The sequence below is a fragment of the Schistocerca cancellata genome, chromosome 8 (genome assembly GCF_023864275.1).
Source record: "Schistocerca cancellata isolate TAMUIC-IGC-003103 chromosome 8, iqSchCanc2.1, whole genome shotgun sequence".
In the NCBI taxonomy this organism is placed as follows: Eukaryota; Metazoa; Arthropoda; class Insecta; order Orthoptera; family Acrididae; genus Schistocerca; species Schistocerca cancellata.
The window spans coordinates 166,975,078-166,999,968 of NC_064633.1; positions in this window are offsets into that span (position 1 = coordinate 166,975,078).

The following is a 24,891-nucleotide window of genomic DNA, read 5'->3' on the forward strand; positions in this document are numbered from 1 at the left end:
AACAATAATTTGCACAACAACACACTTGTCGACTTATTCGTTCTTACTTTGGTTATGAACAACACCAGTCACTAAAAAGTGACAATTGAAGTGTCGTTGACTATGACTGCACATAGTTGCTATAGTTTCCTTGTCATCTGGAAGGACCTGTAACTCCTAATGCCAAAGCGGGGCATTAAAACGAAGCCTCGGACATACAACGTGAAAACAAGCTATAAACATTTCTCAAACCTCTGTGTTTTGGGTAATACGCGTAAGAGGTAGGGTAAACATTCCTTAAGAGTTATGAGTTTCCATTCTTTTTTATTTGGAATGTGATATCAGTCAAAAAAGTTTTTATTGTTTTTACTTTCATTTGGATCTTCATAGAAGTTCCATTTCTACTATGAAATGGCTTTCTGCAGTCATAGTCAACGACACTTCAATTGTCACTTTTTAGTGACTGGTGTTGTTCGTAACCAAAGTAAGAACGAATAAATCGAGTGAGTCATGCTTAAAGACAATTCTGAAGCTGATTTTTGTTTGATAGCGTAATACTATAGAACCCCTATTACGACGTTCTAAACATTTTATTTTATTTTTAAGTAACAGAAGTCACGATCGCAATAAATTTTTATCATTAAATCTGCTAAACGGTTCGCTTTGTAGTGCGGACTGTTACAGGTCACCAAGTGCCTCACCGGAGGCTACCGATATCTACAACATTCGGACTTGCTGCGAGGCATTTTCCACTCTCAGACTCTCTGAGTCGCTGGGATGGGGAAACTAAAACAAAAACATTTGTTCAGATAGGACACTAACACAATATAGTTGCGACACCATTAACTTAAGTGTGCTTCACTAGTTCATTACTATTAAAATATCTCGCAACCGTCGATCGATGTCAAATGAATAGTTCAAACTACGTGCAATGAAAATTTAATTTTTGACATTCTGGGAACTATGGCTATTAATTTCATTAGCAGCGCATCCAGACGTAAAGACATGAATATTGTAATTTCGGAAATAAGAGGCAAGCTGAGGCCAGATTATTGTTTATGGTTCCCATACGTAAATACCGGCACTTATAAGTATTGGAAATCGATTGTACAGATTCATAGCTGCAACCAGCTGGCTGTGGTGAACATACTACCGCATCTTGCAACCTACTACTAATATAATAATTTGGAATGAAATCTCAAGGCATCAGTTTCATTAAAATGCTAAGTTTATGTATTACATCTCTTCCGGCGTAAAGGCTAGCTCCGGCACACCGGGCGGGAACGTCAGAGCAGACTGAGCTGTGAAGAAGAGGTCAGCCAATTGCACGTGGACCGACACCTCTCTAGGACGACAACGCAACAGCAAGACCCTCTAGGCGAAGAGATGAAAGTGCTGCACCCGACTGGCCACAACCAGTTCCGCGAGTTCTACGAGAAGCGTCAAGACCAGCGACCTGGACAGAAACATCCACTGTATTATGACTTGTATATAATGAAGAGATTTCTTATTTTGTCTGCCGCCCTTTACCTGCGGCACATCTGTATTTCTCAAATTTAAGTATTGTCATTTATTTTCTTTAATAAGAATTCTTTAATATGATTTGCTTTAATTGTTGTCTAGCGATTCGAGAAGTCAGGTTGGCTAGGCACCCTGTATTAAACGAGTACGCAGGATACAAGGAAGTCCGACCAGTTGACACACAACTGCTGAGAAAACACAAACATCAGCTGTGCCCGTCCTATCGTTTACATGCTTTTGCGTTTCTACAAACATCAGAGTAAGCCCTCGCTACTATAAACAGAAACAATTGTCATTTTAATAATCATAAACGACTGTAAACTTTAGAACGAAATTAGTGTACTAATTTTACCGCAAACTTGTAAAACATGGGTCGGCGTGAAAGGAAAATTTGGAACAGGTGACTGTGCAGCACTAAATTATTTCTTGAAGCTATTGATTCCTAACACACAATGATTTTTCTTTCAGTTTTTACTTTTCGCTTGAGACATAGAAACATACAGACGTTTCAGTTGACGCAGCATCTGGTTCTGACATACTCCACTCTACACCGAATTCACCTCATCTGATAGTTGTTTGACCTCACGTTCAACAATCTTAAAGTGTTCGGGTCTATTTTGACCTTCTAAGATTTGTGATGGTCTGAAGTTCTGAAAATATTGGATTTTAATAAATTGCCTTAATAGAGTCTATTTGACCAGTAGTGAAGTATACTCTGACAAAAAATTTGGGAGCTTTAGTTTGATATCCACAGAAACAGTACTTCTCAAGCTGTTCGGGCCTCATTAGACCCTGTGTTTTTTATTGTTCACCTTTACAACAAATTCTGACAAAATTCAATTTTCCAACAGTAAACGTATGTAGGTGCAGTATGGTGTCAATAAAGAAGTGAACATATTGTGGTTTTCGACGATGGACTGTCTAATTCTGTTCAAAGGAGGGAAGGGGGATGTAAGTCATTGTTTTTTTCTGTAAATGAATCAGTTTGTAAAGTGATGGCCCAGGTTACTAGATTTCTACCCGTAAAATTCACGTATTTTGTAAGCTTTTTTCCCCTAGATACTGACCTTTTTGCAAGATGATGAAATAGTAGACGCACTGATGAACATATTGGTAGTGATGATCTTGTTTCGGAGAATGAAATTCACGTTTCGGAATGCAGCTCTTCATCTTCAACAGAAGGCGCAGTTGCTACCCCAGAACAGAAATGGTAAGTAGTGCAGTAATGATGTCAAAAGCAGAACCCCTTCGTCAACGTCGACGGCTTGCGGCAAGTAATATAGTTCACATGACTCCAGGACAAACACGGTATGCCACATCTTGAATTAGAATTAAATACTCTGCTTTAAAATTCTCCCTTCGTCCATCAACTCAAAACATTATATTCACCCATTATAATGCAGAAGGAATGCGTTTATATGCACACAAGTGGAAAAAATAGATGTTCTTGACCTAGATGTTTACATAGGTCTGTTGCTATTAGCGGGGGTTTATAAGTCACGTAATGAGCTTACTGAAAGTTAATGGGATGAGTACTTAGGTCGTCCGGCTACAATATCAATAGATATGTTCAAAAAGAAATCGTGGGTTATTCGATTTGATGACCACGGGAAAATACTACGAAAGCGTGAACAATGTAAGTTTTCATCTCTAAAAGATTTGTGGCAAAATGGGTTGAGATATTACCTAAATTAAACTACCCTAATATGTTTGTTACAGTAGACGAACAACTTGTTGCATTCATGGGATGCTGTTCTTTCCGCCGTATGTGGCAAGTAAACTGTCAAAGTACAGCATCAGATTTTTTTACGTAAGTATGGAAAATTCAGCCATACAGTGGGAAAAGCCAGGTAGTGCTTCTGAAAAGAACCAAAGTCTTAGGGTTATAACTGGCTTGTTTTACGACATCAAAGAGCATGATATTACCGGCGACAACGTTTTCACCTGCTACGAGCGAGCACAAATGCAGCTGAAGAGTAGTACCACAGTGGTCTGAACTGTGTGAAGAAACAAGCCTTACATCCCACCAAAACTATTGCAGACTAGGGAAATTCCTAATTACACATGAACAATTGCTTCCGCAAAGGACACAACGCTTGTATCATACATCCCAAAGGAAATCAAGTGTGTTATTGCGCAAAGCACTCTGCACAACGACGCAGATGTGTGATGGTCGCAAGAAAAAACCTCAAATCATTATAGACTACAAGGCTATGAAAGGACCTGTGTACACGCTAGACAATATGGTGGTGAATTAAACAGTAACGAGGAAGACAAACAGATGGGCTACTGTTGTGTTCTCAGATATCATCAAGATATCTGCATGTAGTTTTTATGTGGTGTAGAAGGCAACTGACCGCCAATGGGAACCAAACATCCTAGAGCGAAGAAGACTATTTCAAGCAACTGTCGGCGAGCAGCTAACTGATGAAGACATTAGAACATCTTCTAAGAGAAAGCACTGCGAAAGAAGCTGTAGAGAGAAGAATATCGTTTGAATCTGCACCTTCCATACTGGAAGAAAATAATCCCAGAAGTAAGACGAGAGGCAGATATCAACTGATAAAATGAAATGTGTTAAGTGAAAGGAAAATTCACTTACCTGGAAAATCTTACATAAACACGTAAAAACTGTTAGCAAAAGTTAGATATAGTGTAGTACAGTAAACACACATAATTATAATATTTGATCATTTCTTTGTTGTACTATTCTGTTATGCAGATTTTAGTGGTTAATACATTAATGTAAGTAAACTATAACTTCATTTATGATTCCAGTACACAAATATGTAAAAATATACCTAAAGGAACAGAAAAACTGGGTCTTTTTTGACCTGAACATATTACTTTTACGTGCAAAATAAACACCGTTGTATGGTTGACGTGGATTTCAAATTCCGATATCATGGAGTCCTTTACTTTGTATTGACAGAAATGGAAATTTGTGGTAAGTTCCTATGGGACCAAACTGCTGAGGTCATCGGTTCCTAGGCTTACACACTACTTAATATAACTTAAACGAACTTACGCTATGGACACCACACACACCCATGCCCGAGGGAGGACTCGAACCTCCGACGGGAGCAGCCGCGAGAACCGTGGAAAGACGCTTCAGAACGCGCGGCTACACTACACGACTTTGACAGAAATGAATGGGGTCTTTGAGTGCTTGTTAAAGTACTTTCATAAGGTGCCTTGACCATACTACTTTAGGACCAATCCACTAGATCACTGAAAATTGCCGGAGGACCTTTTAAGGAAACTTTGATGGCCAGACGAGGTTATTAACCACCACACTACAGAACAAGAAGTTGCGCTAATTCAGAGTAAACCGAAATCAGTGGGTGTCTGTGTACCGGAGTGCATTAATGCCTATACATCGTCAGCTGCTTTATCCAGCGTAGCTATCTAGTAGATTAACAGGCGACGAGATATATCCTTTTATGTTAATATCACAAAAAGAAATTAATACAGCCGTGGGATAAAAAAATGGTTCAAATGGCTCTGAGCACAATGGGACTTAACATCTGAAGTCATCAGTCCCCTAGAACTTAGAACTACTTAAACCTAACTAACCTAAGGACATCACACACATCCATGATCGAGGCAGGATTCGAACCTGCGACCGTAGCAGTCGCGCGGTTCCGTACTGAAGTGCCTAGAACCGCTCGGCCACAGCGGCCGGCGCCGTGGGATCTAAAATCAACCTGCGCATTTTTTTATTTAATACACAGGGTGAATATTAATAAAACCAACAAACTACAGGGACGGGTTCATAACTGGAAATGGATGAGAAAAGATCCTTTGAACATGTGTTTGCAAATGGGCCGTGCTCGTGAAACGACAAAAAATCGTCCCGAAACGCAGTACAGAGCTGCCTCCCATCCACTTGACAAGAGATGCTCAAAGCGACCTCCATAGGGATGAAGATGATGGGGATAGCAGCGGTTGTCATGCAAGACACACATAGTCGTACTCTCTCTTACACCATGTTGGCGGGCAACTTGCGTGTGTAGCTTGTACTAGGGTTCATCTCGATATCCTGTAGAACCCGGTCCTCCAAATCTGGTGAACACACAATCCGCCGCCTCCCTGCACGTTCATCTATCTGAAAGGACTCATGATCACACAGACACCCAAGAAGGGCTTGCAATGTTGCGTGAAGTGGTTGGTGGCTGTGATGATATTTGATTTCATACAGCCGTGCCGGCCGGTGTGGCCGAGTGGTTCTAGACGCTTCAGTCTGGAACCGCGCGACTGCTACGGTCGCATGTTCGAATCCTGCCTCGGGCATGGATGTGTGTGATGTACTTAGGTTAGTTAGGTTTAAGTAGTTCTCAGTTCTAGGGGACTGATGACCTCAGATGTTAAGTTGCATAGTGATCTGAGCCATTTGAACCATTTGAACTTCCACATCCTCGTCCGATTCCCCACTGCCACTGCTGCGCAGTTCATGATCTGGCCCATCTGACATATCCGACAACTCCTGCAGAATTTTGGCTATTTCTTCTGGCATTATCTCCTTGAAGAAGTATAAAACTAATTAGGTTTCCAAATTACTGATTTGGTATAAATGTCATTGCTCGTTTGAACGTACATACCAAAAATGTATTCACTTACAGGACCAGGAGTGCGAGGTACTTAGTATATCAGTACCGTTCTGCCAACAGATGCGCGGAACCACAGGTGTACAGCAAGTGACAGTCGGTAGCCGAGACATCTGAAAAGGACTAGCTAGTGTGCCAGTAACCTATGTGAAAAGCAGTGTTGCCACTAGCAAGAAACTAATTGTGGAGTACAGTACACCCCAGCGCGCCTGCTCGAGGGATAGTTCATTGTATTATTTCTTTCAATGATCTGAATTTTAGTAGCCATTAGTTAAATGGATGAATTGCATTTGATTCATGTGCATTTGTACGTGGATTAGAACAGTTATAAAACAATCAGTGAGGCTGGGAAGACGTTACGGTCCTATTACAGACATGCGAAAGCTAATTTTTGAAAATCACCTTTATTGTCCCAAAGGGCAAATAAATTGAGTTACTTGGTGGATTACAGTCTGACATGTCTTTCTAAAATGAGACATCCTACATCTGACGATTACATTGTCTCTAAAAGCTAAATAAAAGCCTCATTTAACACATTACAAATCTAGTCGTTTCTGCTAAAATGACGTACGTTTGTCCGCTGCAGTAAGATGGCAGCCCGGAATTTCTTAAGAAAACAAGTTACCATTTCTAAAATTTTACAAAGGGCCTTTCATCTTTGACAGTTATCATGACACAAGTATATCATCATCACACAACTAGGAATGTAAACAAATTAATAATAGGGTTTCTTAAATCACAGGATGTTTTGCTTTGATTTACTGCGTTTCTGTGATATTATACATATTCAAATAATTATGACGATCCAGTGGCAGCGACGTAAAACTCATCGATGTTTTATTCAGGTGCGTTGAATGAAGATGTACTTTGCATTTATGTCTGGTTGCCTGGAATTCCAACAAGGTTTGAACAGCAGCACTAGAGCGAGATTTTTAGAGCAATTGAAAATTATGTTCCTGTTCTTGGGAAACTGAGACTTGGAAACATCACAAAATTATTAGATACTTTGTTATGATTGAGTTACTTTCGGGACTGTGTAACGTCTACGCTCGGGCGTACGTTAACTCTTTAAAGCCTGTACTATGGTAAGTTGATGGGCTTCACCCATTATTTTCATCAGTACCGAAATATTCGTCATCTGAACTATCGTCAGAATCCGACCATTCTGGATCGCTTTCAGGTTCTAACATAAAAGCTTTTCTGAGACAGGCACTAAGTTCTCCCTCTGTATTTTCGTCAGGCTTTAATTTTAATTCAATATCCTCTTTTGGCAAAACAGTCTCATTATCATCTTTACCCACATCTACTGTAACTTCATATTTAGTGCAATCTTCGTGGACTTCAATTACCTGCCTCTTCCTCACGGTGTCTTTCGGTAGCAGCTCGTACTGTTGGCGGATCGTTAACAGAAGTTACTTCCTCGTCAATGCTTAGGATTTCATCCCCTAATTCCTTCCTATCTTTAATCATTGTCCCATCGGCAGTACGCGTACTTTGCTCGGCGCTATTTAATCTTTCCTCTTCCAATTTGGGCCACGTCACCTTATCGACGTCCCTATTATCTCCCTTTTCACTAATTAACCTCCTTGCCTCATACTCGTTCTTAAAATCCTCCCACTCACATTGGTTTAGGCCCTTGTACAGATCGTCGATCTGCACACACCAATCAGTTACTTCTGCTGGATCATTCTCGCCATTTACTTTTTTGCTAACACTGCTAACCGCGCCTCTCTGTGTCTCCACCGTTTCATCTACTATTTCCTTCGCTACGGAGTTACCACCTGTAATGTATTCACCACTTCTTACAGCAATGTTCGTATCTAATGCTGCCGCATTGCTATCGGTTTCTCTCTGAACAGCTGTTCTGCTAGGCTGGGCCATTGCCCTCTGATGCTCCACTCGCCTGTTAACATGTATCGCTCTGCTCGACAACGATGACTCATTTATGCCCGCACCTGACGCTTGTTTCGCAACAACACGTTGCGTCGTTCCACGCCTGTCTCTAACCCGTCTCATAACATTACTGTCAGTTTGGTAACTTTTCTTAAATCGGGGTCGGTATGTACTGTCCGCTTCCGTTTGGCCCGCAACGTTCGCGGAAATCAGTTTCCCGCATCGTTATTATTTTGTGCGGTGTACCCTCTACCGCATCCTATATAACTTCCTCTTCCTCTACCTCTGCCTCTTTGTATCATATTGACGCGAAACCCATCGCTGTCATTTCTCTCGTCATTATTACGATTATTCCTGTTACCAAAATTTTGATAATTGGCACGACTTTCGCACCAGTGGTCTTCGTCTTCGACCCTTTCGAGAAATGCTTGGAAGCTACGATGATTCCTTCCCACATATCTCTTTGAATCTTCTGGAAGCTTTTTATATAGCTCCCAAATGATTTCTGAATCGGATCTTCTCCCTCTGAAATGCGTCAACTTTCGGTACCAATATTCGCAGAAATCTTTCAAAGAATTCCTGCCCCTGTTATCATGAAGTTTGGCCATGACAAACTCGCGCCACAAATGATCCTGTTTTTGTTTGGACCAATATTCTTCCGTAAACTTTTGCTTAAGTTCTTCGAACGTCATTCGTTCGGTATTCAAATTAATTCCCCAGAGCTTAGCGTCACCTGCTAAGGCGCTAATTACTACGTTTATCTTTTCCTGATCAGACAAGTGTTCAGGAAACATTCTCTCGCAATTTTTGATGAAATCTAACGGATGCCATCCGTTATATTTTTTGGCGGGATCGAAGGGTTCCTCACCTTCCAATAGCTTCATAAGTGGTGTGCCATTACAGACGACACCAGACCTATTTTTTATTTTATTCTCAAGATCGAAAATTTTGCCTTGAATTTTCGATGTATTTTGTTCACACTTTAGTACACATCCGGTCACCTTTTCTCCTAATTCTCTCTCAGTGTCTGAAACTGCCTTTTTCAACTGTGATATTCCATGTTGACATTCGTTTACGATCTCAGTTTTAAGACCGAAAACTTTTTCGTCTACTTTCGTTTCAACTAGAGGCTCTACTTTCTCTTGGATGTTGAGAATTTCAACATCAAACCTACTGTTAATGTTGTCAATTTCCCCCTGCATAGTATCCATATTTTTTTTAATTGTGTCAATTTCAAATTTCATAGTATTTACTACAGAGCTTAAACTACCCACTTTTTGTTCTACCTGTTCTATCTGTTTACTAATTTTAATTCCTTGTTCTTCAACCTGTACTTTAATCTGACCAACCTGTGTTGTGAGCTGCTCGTCAACGTGTGTTTTAAGCTGATTATTCTGTGTTTTGAGTTGCTCTGCAACGTGTGTTTTGAGCTGACTAACCTGATTACTGACTTGTTTTTGAAGCTGATCACTGTGTCCTACAATTTGTTTGGTTAATTGTTCAAATAAATCGTTCATGCTTAAAATTTTCATACTGTTTTGTTCTACGGAATCATTGTGTTTCGATTCTACCTCAAAACTTTCTTTCGGTTCTTTCTTTATCTGTGGAGAATCAAACATGTCAGTGGATTCGTTCACGTACCCACTATCGTCTACAAAGTCATCACCTACTTCTTGTTTTATCCCTTGCTGCGTTCGAGGCAATCTCGACATTTCAATCTGTTCATTAACATGTTCGTGATATTGTATGTATGCCAACTGTCTTCCGCTAACGCCATTTGTTATCTGGCCGCTTAAACTCCTGCTGTTGCCATGCGCATCTTCCATTACGCTCGGCACATCTACCCTGTCTACTTTCCTGTCCATACTGAATGCAAATTACACCACACTACCGTACTTGACGTTCACTGCTATTTATTTTACTAATTAATATTGCAATTCGTGCCACTGAAGATCCACTGTTCGGTATTCACATTAATTTGTGACCGACAACAACTGGATGTCCTGTCACCGGGAAGCCACTTGTAACGTCTACGCTCGGGCGTACGTTAACTCTTTAAAGCCTGTACTATGGTAAGTTGACGGGCTTCACCTTGTAAGAAAGGATTTTAGTAAATATGTTGACCGCGTGTACCTAAATGGAGGCAAAATCAGACTTACACCCACTCAGTAACAACAATGATACGTCAAGCAAGTCTAAAGTGCAACTACACGTTAGGATGGACAAGAAACATACACAGCAGATGCTACCAATTGTTAATAATACGGTCGCCAGCCTAACTAGGCATTAAGTGAGTTTTTTCCTTGTACAAGTGGATGTACGTACAAGCATAACAACACGTAGTAATACTGCATTATATGGTAAACTTTAGAACCAGAAAAATCTACTGAACTAATATATTCACTTTCTGTACTAATTTGGACAAGCTATAAATACACAACATTATACTATAATGATTACTACAAACTGCGTTTTGTCTATTGATCCGACTGAAATCGGGCATAGGTTACCCTAGAAATAGCACTTTTGAAACACACCTACAAAGTCAATTTTAAGAAGGGAAAACACTGATAAATTTAGGTTTTATATTGACTTTAACTTTGCTGGTCAAATCAGTTCAGTACACTATAGAATTCAAATTAATAGAAAAGAAAGAAAGAAGAAGGGGGGGGGGGACCCTGAAACTGTTATGATCACTGTAGTGAAAGTTTGATCCTTGAGAGCCTTAAGCATTCTAGATTTCCAGTATATGATTTACCACTCTTTTTGTCTTATTTCCTGCTCATTTAACTACCGTTATTTTTGTCTCAATTTAAATAAACTTCATTACTAAACCAATTTCAATATTATCTTCCAACTTGGTCAGACCTATATTATTCGTCCAGTATTTCATTAACAACAAAGTTCTTTAAGCATCATTCTAACATAGATAGGTCTGCAGGTAATTATTATTAACATGAACTTTAAATCTTAATCTTGGGATACTCGGATTGCACAGCATGTGGAAAGGACCCTGTCTACGTTAGTTGTGAGGATAATTAATTGATAGGACAGTTCTGGTAAAATTTAAGTTATTATTGAACAGTATGTAGCAAAAGTAACACTGGTCTACATGAACACAGTACTGAAAGTTTCAACCTGTTCATATCGATGAGCCGGTCGGCAGGCGGCGAGATGGCGAGGCACAAAGCACACGTGCAATTACAGCAATGGCTCATGAAATATCGGCACTTTACTTCTTCATGGCGTCGCAATGCTTTTCCATTTAGTGCCTATGGAATATTGTCATGCTGTATAGACGTCGGAAACAGCGCATCCGAGGCTCAACGAAACCACTTTTTCCAGGAGAGCTTCCTCGACCCAGCACGTGTTTCTCAGATCGATGCCCAACTCCGACTACTACTACTGCTGAGCCCGTAGTGCCGTACCATGCCCGTGTGCATTTTCCCACGCTCGCCTACCTCCACCTTTTCCTGCTCCCCTACAGACAGGGTATTCACCAATGGTTTTACATTCCACATATTGTAATACATTGCCTACGTATGGACCAGGCATACAATTACAACTTTCACATCTTACAATATTTCCAACATTAGTTACACTTTACTTTGATTACAACATTGCTTGAAATTTGACATAAATATTAAAATTTACATCGAAAATTGTTTATAGCTTTTTAAACATAATGGCATGAAACAAAAAAGAAATGGAATCAGAACATCGATTATACTAATTTATTAAAATTCAGAAGAAAAAAAATTTATTACATATACAGTAGGATAACGTTAGTGTTGTTACAACTGGAGCTAAATAATTCCTCCATATTAAATGGATATTATTTTGTAATTGTGATGGAGTATTACAAATTGTTCTTTTGTATTAAGTGATACTGAGAATATTAAACTTTTCGACAGGAAGGTCATTTTAATCGTGATATAGAATAATTTCTCTCATGTTTCATTTTGTAAGGAATCTATTAGTCTTTCTACCACAGCTGCTTCTACGGCATTGTGTGGATGTTGCCGGCATCGGCACCTCAGTAGCTCTGTGATTGCTCGTCTGCTGATGCGAATTCAAGTGTTGCCGTAGCGCCCAGTATAGCTGGGAAAGTGTTACATGCGAAGTCAGTCGTTTTTCACCTTCTCTAATACAACTGAAAAGGACCTAAATGACATTTAGTAACACAATTTTAAGAAAATCTCCTGAGTTCGCACTGCAGGTTTTGTATGGACTGAGCAGACAACTTTTGATAATCATCGATTGAACGATCGAATGTGCCCAACTTCTATAATATTTATTACTACTCTATTGCTACTTACTCGCTCCTAGAAACTTTTACGTCGGTTATTTTCACTATTTCTGAAGGGAATATCTTTACCCTCGCAGTTCACTCAATTTCACTGACAAGGTGAGGTCGCCAATCGGGACACGACGATTTCGCCCAAATTGCGTGTGTAGAAGGAGTTGGGTTTCCACATCACGTGCCTCTCGCCTGAGTGGGCCTTAGGAAAGGAGAAAATGCTCTCGAAAGTTTTTTTCGATAGCATTATGTAACTTATTCAGCGCTTTGTTCGTCGTTAACGGCGTAGCGTAATGGTCAGGCGGTCAGCACGGTAGCTCAGCGTGTTCGGTCCGAGGGCTGCGTGCCCTCTGTAATATAAAATCCGAGTCAAGGAATCACCGATGAACTTGAACGGAGTAATTGTGACGTCCGCCCAGACCAAACGCAACGAACTATATAGAAGAAAACGAAAGAGAAGAAGCACATTGTATACGAAACAGGCGACCTGAGATCAATCCCAGATGCTTCCTAATTTTGTTTCTGTATTTTTCTCATTGTTATTTTACTTCGTTTCCTCAGATTTTTCAACTATTTACCGTAGAATTTAAATACATTCAGTCTTTAGCATCAAATATAAAACAATCATATCAGACGTGACCCTATCTGACCCTCTGAATCGCAAACGTCGCGTCAGCTATCAGACGGTAATGGATTTCTCACCAGTGAGTGTCGGGACTGTATATATTAGACTGTGCTTCTATTGTCAGTTCGAAACGATTCGTGGAGCTGTGAGTATCGTCGTGCCAAAATCAAACATGGCAACCCAACAAAAAGTTACTGATAATGCCAAAGCGTTTGATGAAGATTTCAAAGCAAACTTCACCAGTGCTCTTTCCTACGCTTTTTCAATTTATAAAGAAGACGTGATGATCACTGGCAATCCTCCTATGTCCTTCTGTCCTACAGTAATATCCATAGGTGAAGCAATTGCAGAGGCAGTTATCGACAATATGAATACGCATGTCATAGAGCTCGACGAAGATGTGATACAATGCACAGAGCCCGATGAAGAAAATATTTATGAAGAGGTACGTGGAACATCTCTCTTTCTCTCTCTCTCTCTCAGACACTCACACGTTTATCATATGCAATCTTTTTTCTATCTGTCACAGGTGACTTCTGCAAGTACAGATGAGGATTATGCTCTTGAACATTTCTCCACGAGTTCCTCACGTACATCAGCAACATTGGCTGACAAGAAGAAGGTCCTGGAATTTGCTGAAGTTCATCCGAAATGGAAATTTGCAACATTACAGTCTAGATTCCCAATCGTGAAGAAAAGGAAAGAAGTATACCAAGGTGGCACCAGACTTGAAAAGGTGTCCTTAATTGAATCGGAAACATGAGAAAAATTTCAATATGCACGACGCTGCTATGAACAGGTGACGATTACAGCCCTACAGCAATGGGAAATGACCACTGCATTCTCGTATTTGTCGGAGAGTTTTCACTTACGTGCTTCTAATACTTGGGCAAAACATTAAAAAAAATTATTCCATAAGACAGCGAAAAATCATGAAATTCGTCTGCAAAAATTATGTGGTAACTTTGGACGAATCAGTGGCAGCAGCAGAGAAGTTTCGTATGCAGCTCAACATTCAATGCCACGTTTCAACATCGACTGTGTAATTAACACTGACTAGACCGAATGCCAGTATGAGTCAACGTACAACAGGTCTCCGGATGTCAAAGTTGCAAGGACTGTTATAGTGAAGAAACTCGAAGACCACCCACTCTCACACAGCACAGTACAGTTTAACCGTTTCAGGGAAACTTTTACCCCTTGTGTTTTTATCTTGGCAAGAGCCTGCGAATAAATTCGGTCCTCGGGTTGCCGCCACTGTAAAAAAATTTGAAGTCGAGTACGAAAATGTTGTCGTTACTTGTTCCATGTCAGGGAAACTAGCAGAAGAGCATGATGCAACATTCTTGGAAAATACATTGAAGCCATACGTCGCAGACAATAAATTTCTTCTGTTGGTGGATTCTTGGAGCGGCCAAACAAATTCATCATTGTGTCATGAGACATGTACGAATGAGCTAGGAGAAGCAATGTGTACCACGACGGTCGCTCCACCAAAATGTACACCCGCTGGTTCCACCGTGTGATGTATATTTCTATCGCCAAGTCAAAATTCTAATTAAAGCACTACACTGAACTGCTCCGACAACAGCGAAAAATATTACCAAGAGAAGAAGCAATTAAAATACATTCGATGGTGCAGCATCAATTCAGTGCTCCAGTGTTCACCCCTCCGATCCAGTACGCTTGATTTGCAATCCAAACTGATAGCGGACAAACCGTCGTTTCAAAACTTGAATGAAGCGTATTTTCCAATGATGCATGTTTCGGAAAAATGTAACTGCTCCAAAACTGCCTTCATAAAATGTTCCTCGTGTGAAACATATACATATTCCTCATGTTTCTATGATATATGTCACCATAAAACCTGGCAAACCTTCTACTCTGATAATGAATAAAAAGTACAAGAATTTTTGGAAACTTTATTTTCATTAAGACTTTCACCTAATTATATAAATATACTGCTTGAATGTGTTTAATTTCTACGGTAAATAGTTGAACAATCGGAAGAAACGAAGTAAAATAAACATGAAAAAAATCGGACAGTTTCTGGAATTGTTCCCAGGTTGCCTGTTCTTGTTAGCATTGCATGTAGCATTGCGCTACGCTGCCAAGCACGAACGGCGCGCTGAATAAGGTATACACTGCTGTTGGAAAAACTTTCGAGAGCATTTTCTCCTTTCTAAGGCTGACTCAGGCGAAATATTTAAGGCACGTGATGTGGCGATCCACCTCCTTCTACACACTAAATTCGGGCGAAATCGGCATGTCCCGATTGGCGACGTTCCCTTGTGAGTAAAAAGAGAATATACAGTGAGAAAAGCCAATTCCAGTGATCCATCAGAGTAACGACAAAGCATTTCATATAGGAGCATGTTACACAACTGTAGACTGAATAATATGAGATACTGAAAACAATTCATAAATCGTCTGACAAGCATGAGTCACTTGACAGATTATTCTGTAAGAGGCGTCAGTTGATTTTCTTGAGCCTACCGAGTCATTTTGTAACATTTCGTCTACAAACCTATGAAAATGGGTCGGTGGAGGAGGAACTGTTCGCAATTGAAAAGTGATTTCTCTTCCCACAAAACTAGCTGCGACCGCTTCAGTACGTTAAACGAACTGTGTGAGCTAGCGTTCATGCATTTCTATACGGCCATCTGTGATTAGACGTCTGTTCCGTCAAGCGAACTTCTCTAATATTCATAGCGAGGGAGTTGGTTATGTTTTGTCGAGCATTGCTATTAGAGGCAAAGACCTATACTTGATGGAAGATGCCAATAAAGGTTTACCTACGCACTGATGGATGAGAATGCGTAGGGATCGTTTTTAACTCGTGGAATCATGCAGTGAGTGATGGTACCTTGTCGAGTGTAGAACAGATATCCTAGCGCCCGGACGGTGCAGGGCATGTTGCTTACTTTAGATAATGTAACAGTTTTATAAGACTGGCAATTGGGACACATAGGAAATATTTTCGCATACTTCAAATGGAGAAATAAACAAGATTTCAAGAAATGTTTCTGTTTGTGGGATTATAATTTTTTGAGGAATGCACTGTGGAAGCTGGGGATGGGCAGCGTAGTGAGTGTGTATGAGGTGTATGATGGTGATAGTCTGTGGCATTTGTTTCTCGTTTGCAAAATAAGGCGACTGTCTGACAGGAAGCATTTAAATCATCCACACAAAAATGTTAGCATAGAGTGCATTGTTATGATGAACTAATAATATGGTGCGTCTGTGTTGGATGTGGGATACAATGGTGTTGATGCTGTTCATAAGCGGTTGAGCAATTTATTCAGAGAAATTGAGTTTCAGTGAAACGTGGCTCACCAGGAGTCCTTGATAGGTTACATTAATGAAACAGCAGCACGCGGATAGTCTCCACACGCTCCAGCGCAATCTGCCCATCAATACTGCGTCATTCGCACCGCAGATGTTTCTGCGGATCGCTATGTGTAAACGTCATTCCAGAATAGGATTTCAAATTTTATTTTATTTAAGGATTTGCTGCCATTTAGCATTTAATTAGAGCGGTTAGTTATTTTCTTACTTTCAGTTAACTTCGTCTCTTCAATCAAATACTTCTGGATAATCTCCTCGTATTTTCATTCTGATAACCTATCGACTAAAACAAAATTATTTCAACTATGACGATGAAAGCAGCCCGTTACTTTATCCCCGCTCTTGATTTATAGTGCTTCAGTTGCGTTATACACATTAGCTTACACCAGTAGCATTTGATGCGGCGGTCAGTTTGGCGGCTGCATATTCGAAGTACAACCTTTACACCTGGATTGCTAGGCTGCTTTAGGAATACGTGGACTTTGATTCCTTCCTGCTCAGAGAGTGATTGGGACCTGCTAAGATTTGCAGAATATCCCTGGGAACCCTGTGATATCCGGGCGGGCGGGCGGGCGTTGTAGTGGTGAAGCATAATTTCACTCATACAGGGTGGGGCAAATAAAAGTGGCCGAGACGAGTGTATAAGACTGGACATGAATGTGTGCGTATAACCACACCCCAGTAAGATATAACTGTCCATACAGCTTGCCGAACCTTGGAGCACTTTTACACATGGCCATGCCTGACAGTGTTGCGAGCAGAAGTCAGTCTGGTCGCGGCCCTAGCTGTTCACCCGCGTTACCTGATCTGTCGGTGTGCGATTACTTTGTGTGCGCGGCTCATCACTACTTATTTATCAAAACAGACGAGACACTCGAAGACGATTTTGCGTAAAGTATGTATAAGACTGTACTTCTTCCCTGAACGACCCAAATCATGGAAAACACATCACTGTACACTCTGTTGTCGGTAAATGCATTCAAGATTATCAATTCACTTACAGCAAGTGCCATAAAGATGAAAAAACTATCTGAACACCGACCGTCTGCCTCATTGACACATAGCAAATCTTAGTACATGGGAAACGTATTCATAAAAAAGAACACGTAAACTAAGTGATACTTCGAAACACATGAAACCTCTAAATGACTGTCACGCCAAACACGTACAAAGTCTATGTAACACAAACCGCTTAGCACATAAACGACCTAGCATTCCAGAAACGTATAATGTATCCAAATGAAGGAGCAAATTGCCTGGCACATAAACCATACACAAAGTGACCTGCACATGAAAACGTATGGCATACCAGGACAACTTAGAACACACTCAAACTACATGCTGCTCAGAAGTACTCTGACGATGCATATATACAGGGTGTTACAAAAAGGTACTGCCAAACTTCCAGGAAACATTCCTCACACACAAATAAAGAAAAGATGTAATGGGGACATGTGTCCGGACACGCTTAATTTCCATGTTAGAGCTCATTTTAGTTTCGTCAGTATGTACTGTACTTCCTCGATTCACCGCCAGTTGGCACATTTGAAGGAAGGTAATGTTGACTTCGGTGCTTTTGTTGACTTGCGACTCATTGCTCTACAGTACTAGCATCAAGCACATCAGTACGTAGCATCAACAGGTTAGTGTTCATCACGAACGTGGTTTTGCAGTCAGTGCAATGTTTACAAAGGGGGGTTGGCAGATGCCCATTTGATGTATGGATTAGCACGGCGCAATAGCCGTGGCGCGGTACGTTTGTATCGAGACAGATTTCCAGAACGAAAGTGTCCCGACAGGAAGACGTTCGAAGCAATTGATCGGCGCCTTAGGGAGCACGGAACATTCCAGTCTATGACTCGCGACTGGGGAAGACCTAGAACGACGAGGACACCTGCAATGGACGAGGCAATTCTTCGTGCAGTTGACGATAACACTAATGTCTGCGTCAGAGAAGTTGCAGTGTAAGTAGGCTGTTTATGTTTTCTTTATGTAAGTAGGCTGTTTATGTTTTCTTATTGGCAACGTTACGTAGCGCTCTATATGAAAATCACTGGCTGTGCTGTGTGCAGTCTGTGGCTAGTTTGCATTGTTGTCTGCCATTGTAGTGTTGGGCAGCGGCAGCTGGATATGAACAGCGCGTAGCGATCAGAGACAAACACAGCAACAGTTAGACACAATGGAACAAAATCAGAGACAAACATAGCAACAGTTAGACACAATGGAACAAAAGCTTCAAAAGTTAGACTCAGTGGAACATACGCTTGAACAAACACGTGAAGATTTAACTACTGAGTTACATAACATCGAATCGAAATGTCAAAAAGTCTGTAATGACGTAAAAACACAAATTTGTGAGCATTTCCAACCTATTTTTTCGCGTAATGAAAATGCATTACAGAATCACGAAGCAGCCATAAAAGAACACCAAACTATTGTTCATGAAAATCACGACACCTTGCAAGCTAAAATTGACTCAGTAGCATCTGCCGATTCGGTTACGCAACTTGCAAGAACTCAAGAAAACTTAAAGGACACAGTAGATACGATTTCGACACAAATGGACACTCTGAAACTTGGTTCAGAAAAACACACTGAGGAAATAAGTACACTATCGGAGAAAGTAGCCGAACTTTCGGATCAGTTCACTAACTTATCTGCAAAGGTAGAGGATGATCTGAATGACACAAGACCTGTAGCCATCACTGACACAGAAGAGTGTGAACAAATTAGGAAATTCAAACAAAATCAGTATCAAATTAATACGCAACACCAAAGAGAAATCCGGGAAGTACAAGATCAGCTGACACAGGTAATACAAGAAGTACGTATTTCAGAGGCCACTCGCACTCCAACACAGGAAGAGGAACATAGAAATACGGAACAGCCACAAAATAATAACTCAGGGCACTTCGGAAATTATGAAAGAAATTGGCAAGGTACACCGAATTTTGACACGACGTAACATTGACCAATATGCTACTCGCCGACACGATGATTTTGTGGATAGGATTTTTTTTTGGTGGAAGCAAAGGTTGAAATAAGACGAAAGATCTATGGAATGAAGTTTTGGGATGGACTGCAGTACCTAATGTTACACTGAAAGCGAACCCTGTCCTTTCCTTTTGTATTATTCCGCAATATGTTTGTGCACCCTTGTGTATTTGTGTTCTTCCTGTCTCTATGTGTTTATGTGATACGATTTATGTTGTAGAAATTTTCTAATACTAAGCTACATTCACTATGATGAGGAATACTGTTATCATCAAATATAATTGGCATTAATAATATGTTATTTACCTTGTAAATATGCTTAGACATTATTTATTCTGTTTTGTTTTAATGCTCATGTGTAAAGTTGATGTTTCAATAATTATTCTGATCTTTTATATATTTACTTATGTCATAATTCCTGTAACACTGATGTATACGTTTATTTCTATTCTGTTGTAGAGCCTGTACTACTAATGTTATCTGTATTGTTATGTTCTTTAATGATGTATTTTGTACCTTTGTAATTGTATTCTCATGTTATAAAATTGTATTTGTCACCAGTTCATCATATTATTAACTTGTAAGTTACATTTCACTGCACACGTTTCTGTTGGTCATAGTATATGGACAATATGTGAGAAGTAGGGACTTTTAGTGTTTGCACATGTGTTAATAATTCAGCAAGGGACTGGATAACAGCATTGCTGGTTCTAACGACAATTCCAAAAACTTCGTGAGTGTACAAGTGGTGGTTTATGGACTAGCTATATTGTCCACAAGACTCTTCGATGGTGATTGTGGCACCTGCACAGTCACAACAGATGGCAGTGGCCATCTCTACAAGGACTACAGTGGGTCTACACCTTTGCTGACTCACCAGTACTATTATTTCTACAAGGACTGCAGTGGGCCTGCACCTCTGGTGGCCCACCAATACCATAATCTCTACCAGGACTACGGTGGGTCTGCTCTGTGATGACCTACCTACCAATATTCCTCAAAACGTCGAATGACTCTGCTGTGGGTTTGCTCTGTTGTGGCCCATTACCTGTCTGCATATCAAGAGTCAGCACTGTCTTTTCGTTGGAAGGCCAACACTACTTGTTCAAGACTGCATGGAAATCCACTACTTCCGTGTGCATTTTCTTCTACTGCTCAGACTTTGAGAAAAACACTGCTATTTTACTATGACTAGATATTATTTTCAGTACTATGTTAATGTGTTCTCTTATTTTTGCTCTTCAAATTGTGCTTTTTTGTGTTGTCATGTGAATTATTGTGACAATAATGGAGTGTGAAAAACGTAATACTAGGCTCCAAAGTAAATTGAGAAATGACAGTGAAGACGAAAGCAATGTGTTAGCACCACCGAGTAATGAATTAACTAATGTTCAAAGTAGTAATTTGGTAATTGTACATAGGGAAATGGAGCGGGCTGCAAACAATGGTGTAGACAGTGAAACAATTAGTGAACAGGGAAGCATTATCGATCGATCGGTCGGCAACAGCTTGCCTCAGGAATCCGAAATGACAGGACACAATCTTGCAAATACTGTAGATTCAGGTTTTGCGTCCTCACCCTTTTCTCAAATAAGTCAAGACACATTTTCTGCTATTCAAACTGCGAATATTGCCGGTTCAAATGCGTTGCCGAATATCACTGAGGAACATGTTTCAGACATCAGTGCACTGTTATTACAGTTAATGCAACAAATGGGACAAAGGCTACAAAAGTTAGACACAACGCTTGAACAAAATCAGAAACAAATGGGACAAAATCTTCAAAAGTGAGACTCAATGGAACAACACCAGAGGCAAACACAGCAACAGTTAGACACAATGGAACAAAAGCTTCAAAAGTTAGACTCAGTGGAACGTAAGCTTGAACAAACACGTGAAGATTTAACTACTGAGTTACATAACATTGAATCGAAATGTCAGAAAGTCTGTAATTACTTATGTCATAATTCCTATAACACTGATGTATATGTTTATTTCTATTCTGTTGTAAAGCCTGTACTACAAATGTTATCTGTATTGTTATGTTCTTTAATTATGTATTTTGTACCTTTGTCATTGTATTCTTATGTTATAAAATTGTAATTGACAGCAGTTCATCAAATTAAGTAACTTGTACACGTTTCTGTTGGTCATAGTATATGGACAATATGTGAGAAGTAGGGACTGTTAGTGTTTGTACATCTGTTAATAATTCAGCAAGGGGCTGGATAACAGCATTGCTGGTTCTAAGGAGAATTCCAAAAAGTTTGTGAGTGCACAAGTGGTGGTTATGAACTTGCTATATTATCCGCAAGACTCTTCAATGGTGATTGTGCACCTGCACAGCCACAACAGATAGCTGCTGGCCATCCCTACAAGGACTACAGTGGGTCTGCATCTTTGATGACCCACCAATACCATTATCTCTACAAGGACTGAAGTGGGTCTACACCTTTGCTGACTCACCAATACAAGGACTGCAGTGGGTCTGCACCTCTGGTGGCCCACCAATACCACAATCTCTACCAGGACTACAGTGGGTCTGCTCTGTGATGACCTACCTACCAATATTCTTCAAAACGTCGAATGACTCTGCTGTGGATTTGCTCTGTTGTGGCCCATTACCTGTCAGCATGTCAAGAGTCAGCACTGTCTTTCCGTTGGAAGGACAACACTACTTTTACAAGACTGCATGGAAATCCACTACTTCCGTGTGCATTGTCTTTTACTGCTCAGACTTTGAGAAAAGAAACGGCAGTTATACTGCGATAAACGATCAGGACTGTCTTTATGGGCTGTGAGAAAATTATAGCTTTTGACCAACATTGTATTAATAAGTGTGTGCATTTGATACCTTTGTTATTGTAATTATGAAAAATTTTATCAAATCATTACTGGCCACTGGCCAAAACAATTTGTAAAATTTTTTGTGTGGAGCATGGGTGCTATGTAAGTATAGTGTTTATGTTTTCTTTATGTAAGTAGACTGTTTATGTTTTCTTATTGGCAACGTTACATAGCGCTCAATATGAAAATCACTGGCTGTGCTGTGTGCAGTCTGTGGCTAGTTTGCATTGTTGTCTGCCATTGTAGTATTGGGCAGCGGCAGCTGGATGTGAACAGCGCGTAGCGTTGTGCAGTTGGAGGTGAGCCGCCAGCAGTGGTGGATGTGGGGAGAGAGATGGCGGAGTTTGGTAATTTGTCATGAACTGCTATATATATTATGACTATTAAGGTAAATACATTGTTTGTTCTCTATTAATATCTTTCATTTGCTAACTATGCCTATCAGTAGTTAGTGCCTTCCGTAGTTTGAATCTTTTATTTAGCTGGCAGTAGTGGCGCTCGCTGTATTGCAGTAGTTCGAGTAACCAATATTTTTGTGAGGTAACTGATTTGTGAAACTTATAGGTTATTGTTAGTCAGGGCCATTCTTTTATAGGGATTTTTGAAAGTCAGATTGCATTACGCTAAAAATATTGTGTGTCAGTTTAAGCACAGTCATGTATAATTGTTCTAAGGGGACGTTCCATATATCGACCATTAGCCGAGGATACCTCACTGGAATCTTCTGATATTTTCTTTTAGTTTGTGTAATTAGTGCAGCCTTTGTTTATTGCAAGCGCGTGATTGTAGAGAGAATCTCCTTTGTTGTTGCAGTCTTTCATTGTTGTACAGTAAAACAGTTGTGGCATGCATGTAAATTTGCACCAAGTATTTCGCAGCTGCGCTTGCGATTAACTAGATATTATTTTCAGTGCGATGTTAATGTGTTTTCTTATTTTTGCTCTTCAAATTGTGCCTTTCTGTGTTGTCGTGTGATATATTGTGACAATAATGACGTGTGAAAAACGTAATACTAGGCTCCAAAGTAAACTGAGAAATGACAGTGAAGACAAAAGCACTGTGTTAGCGCCACTGGGTAATGAATTAACTACCGTTCGAAGTAGTAATTTGGTAATTGTGCATAGGGAAATGGAGCGGGCTGCAAATAATGGTGGAGGCAGTGAAACAATTAGTGAACAGGGAAGCATTATCGATCGATCCGTCGGCAACAGCCTGCCTCAGGAATCCAAAATGACAGGACACAATCTTGCAAATACTGTAGATTTAGGTTTTCTCAAAAAAGTCAATACACATTTTCTGCTTTTCAAAATGCGAATATTGCCGGTTCAAATGCATTGCCGAATAGCACTGAGGAACATGTTTCAGACACCATTGCATTGTTATTACAATTAATGCAACAAACGGGACAAAAGCTTCAAAAGTTAGACACAATGGAACAAAATCTTCAAAAGTTAGACACATTGGAACAATATCTTCAAACGTTAGACACAATGGAACAAAATCTTCAAAAGTCAGACACAATGGAACAACACCAGAGACAAACACAGCAACAGCTAGACACAGTGGAACAAAATCAGAAGCAAACAGAGGAAAAGCTTCAAAAGCTAGACACCACACTTGAACAAACACTTTAAGATTTAACTACTGAGTTACATAACATTGAATCGAAATGTCAAAAGTCTGTAATGACGTAAAAACAGAAATTTGTGAGCATTTTCTACCTATTTTTTTGCGGCAGGAAAATGCATTACAGAATCACGAAGCAGCCATAAAAGAACTGTAAACCATTGTTCATGAAAATCACGAGACCTTGTGGGCTAAAATTGACTCAGTTGCATCTACCAATTCGGTTACGCTACTTGCAAAAACTGAGGAAAACTTAAAGAACACAGTAGATAGGATTTCAACACAAATGGACACTATGAAACTTGGTTCAGAAAAACACACTGAGGAAACAAGTACACTATCGGAGAAAGGAGCCGAACTTTCGGATTAGTTCACTAACTTATCTGCAAAGGTAGATGATGATCTGAATGACACAAGACCTGTAGCCATCACTGACACAGAAGAGTATGAACAAATTAAGAAATTCAAACAAAATCAGAATCAAATTAATACGCAACACAAAAGAGAAATCCGGGAAGTACAAGATCAGTTGGCACATGTAATACAAAAATTTCATATTACAGTGAACACTCGCTCTCCAACACGGGAAGAGGGACTTAGAAATACAGAAAAGCCACAAAATAATAACACAGCGCATTTCGGAAATTATGAAAGAAATTGGCAAGGTGCACCGAATTTTGAGATGGAACCGCCGACACGACATTACAATGACCGATATGCTTCTCGCCGACACGATGATTTTGACTGTAGGCTGTTCATTACCACACGTAAATTCAAAACATTTAAGAATTCTAGCGACGACATTTATCCACAAGTGTGGCTCCATCAATTCTCTCATCGATTTCCTCCCTACTGGTCATTAGATCACAGATTAGAATTTATGTGTGGCTACTTAGAGAATGAACCAGCTGAAAGAATGTGATCATTCATTCACGATTACCACAGTGAAGGAGAATTTTATCATGCCATCCTCTCAGCATATTGGTCTCAAGCTACACAAGACCGAGTAAAACATAGCATGATAATGATGAAAGATTTCGAACAATCTGAATTTTCCAGTCTTGTGAATTTTGAAGACATGTTGCACAAGAATTAGTACCTGTCAAACCCATACAGCCCCTCAGAACTCATCCGCATTTGCTTAATCAAAC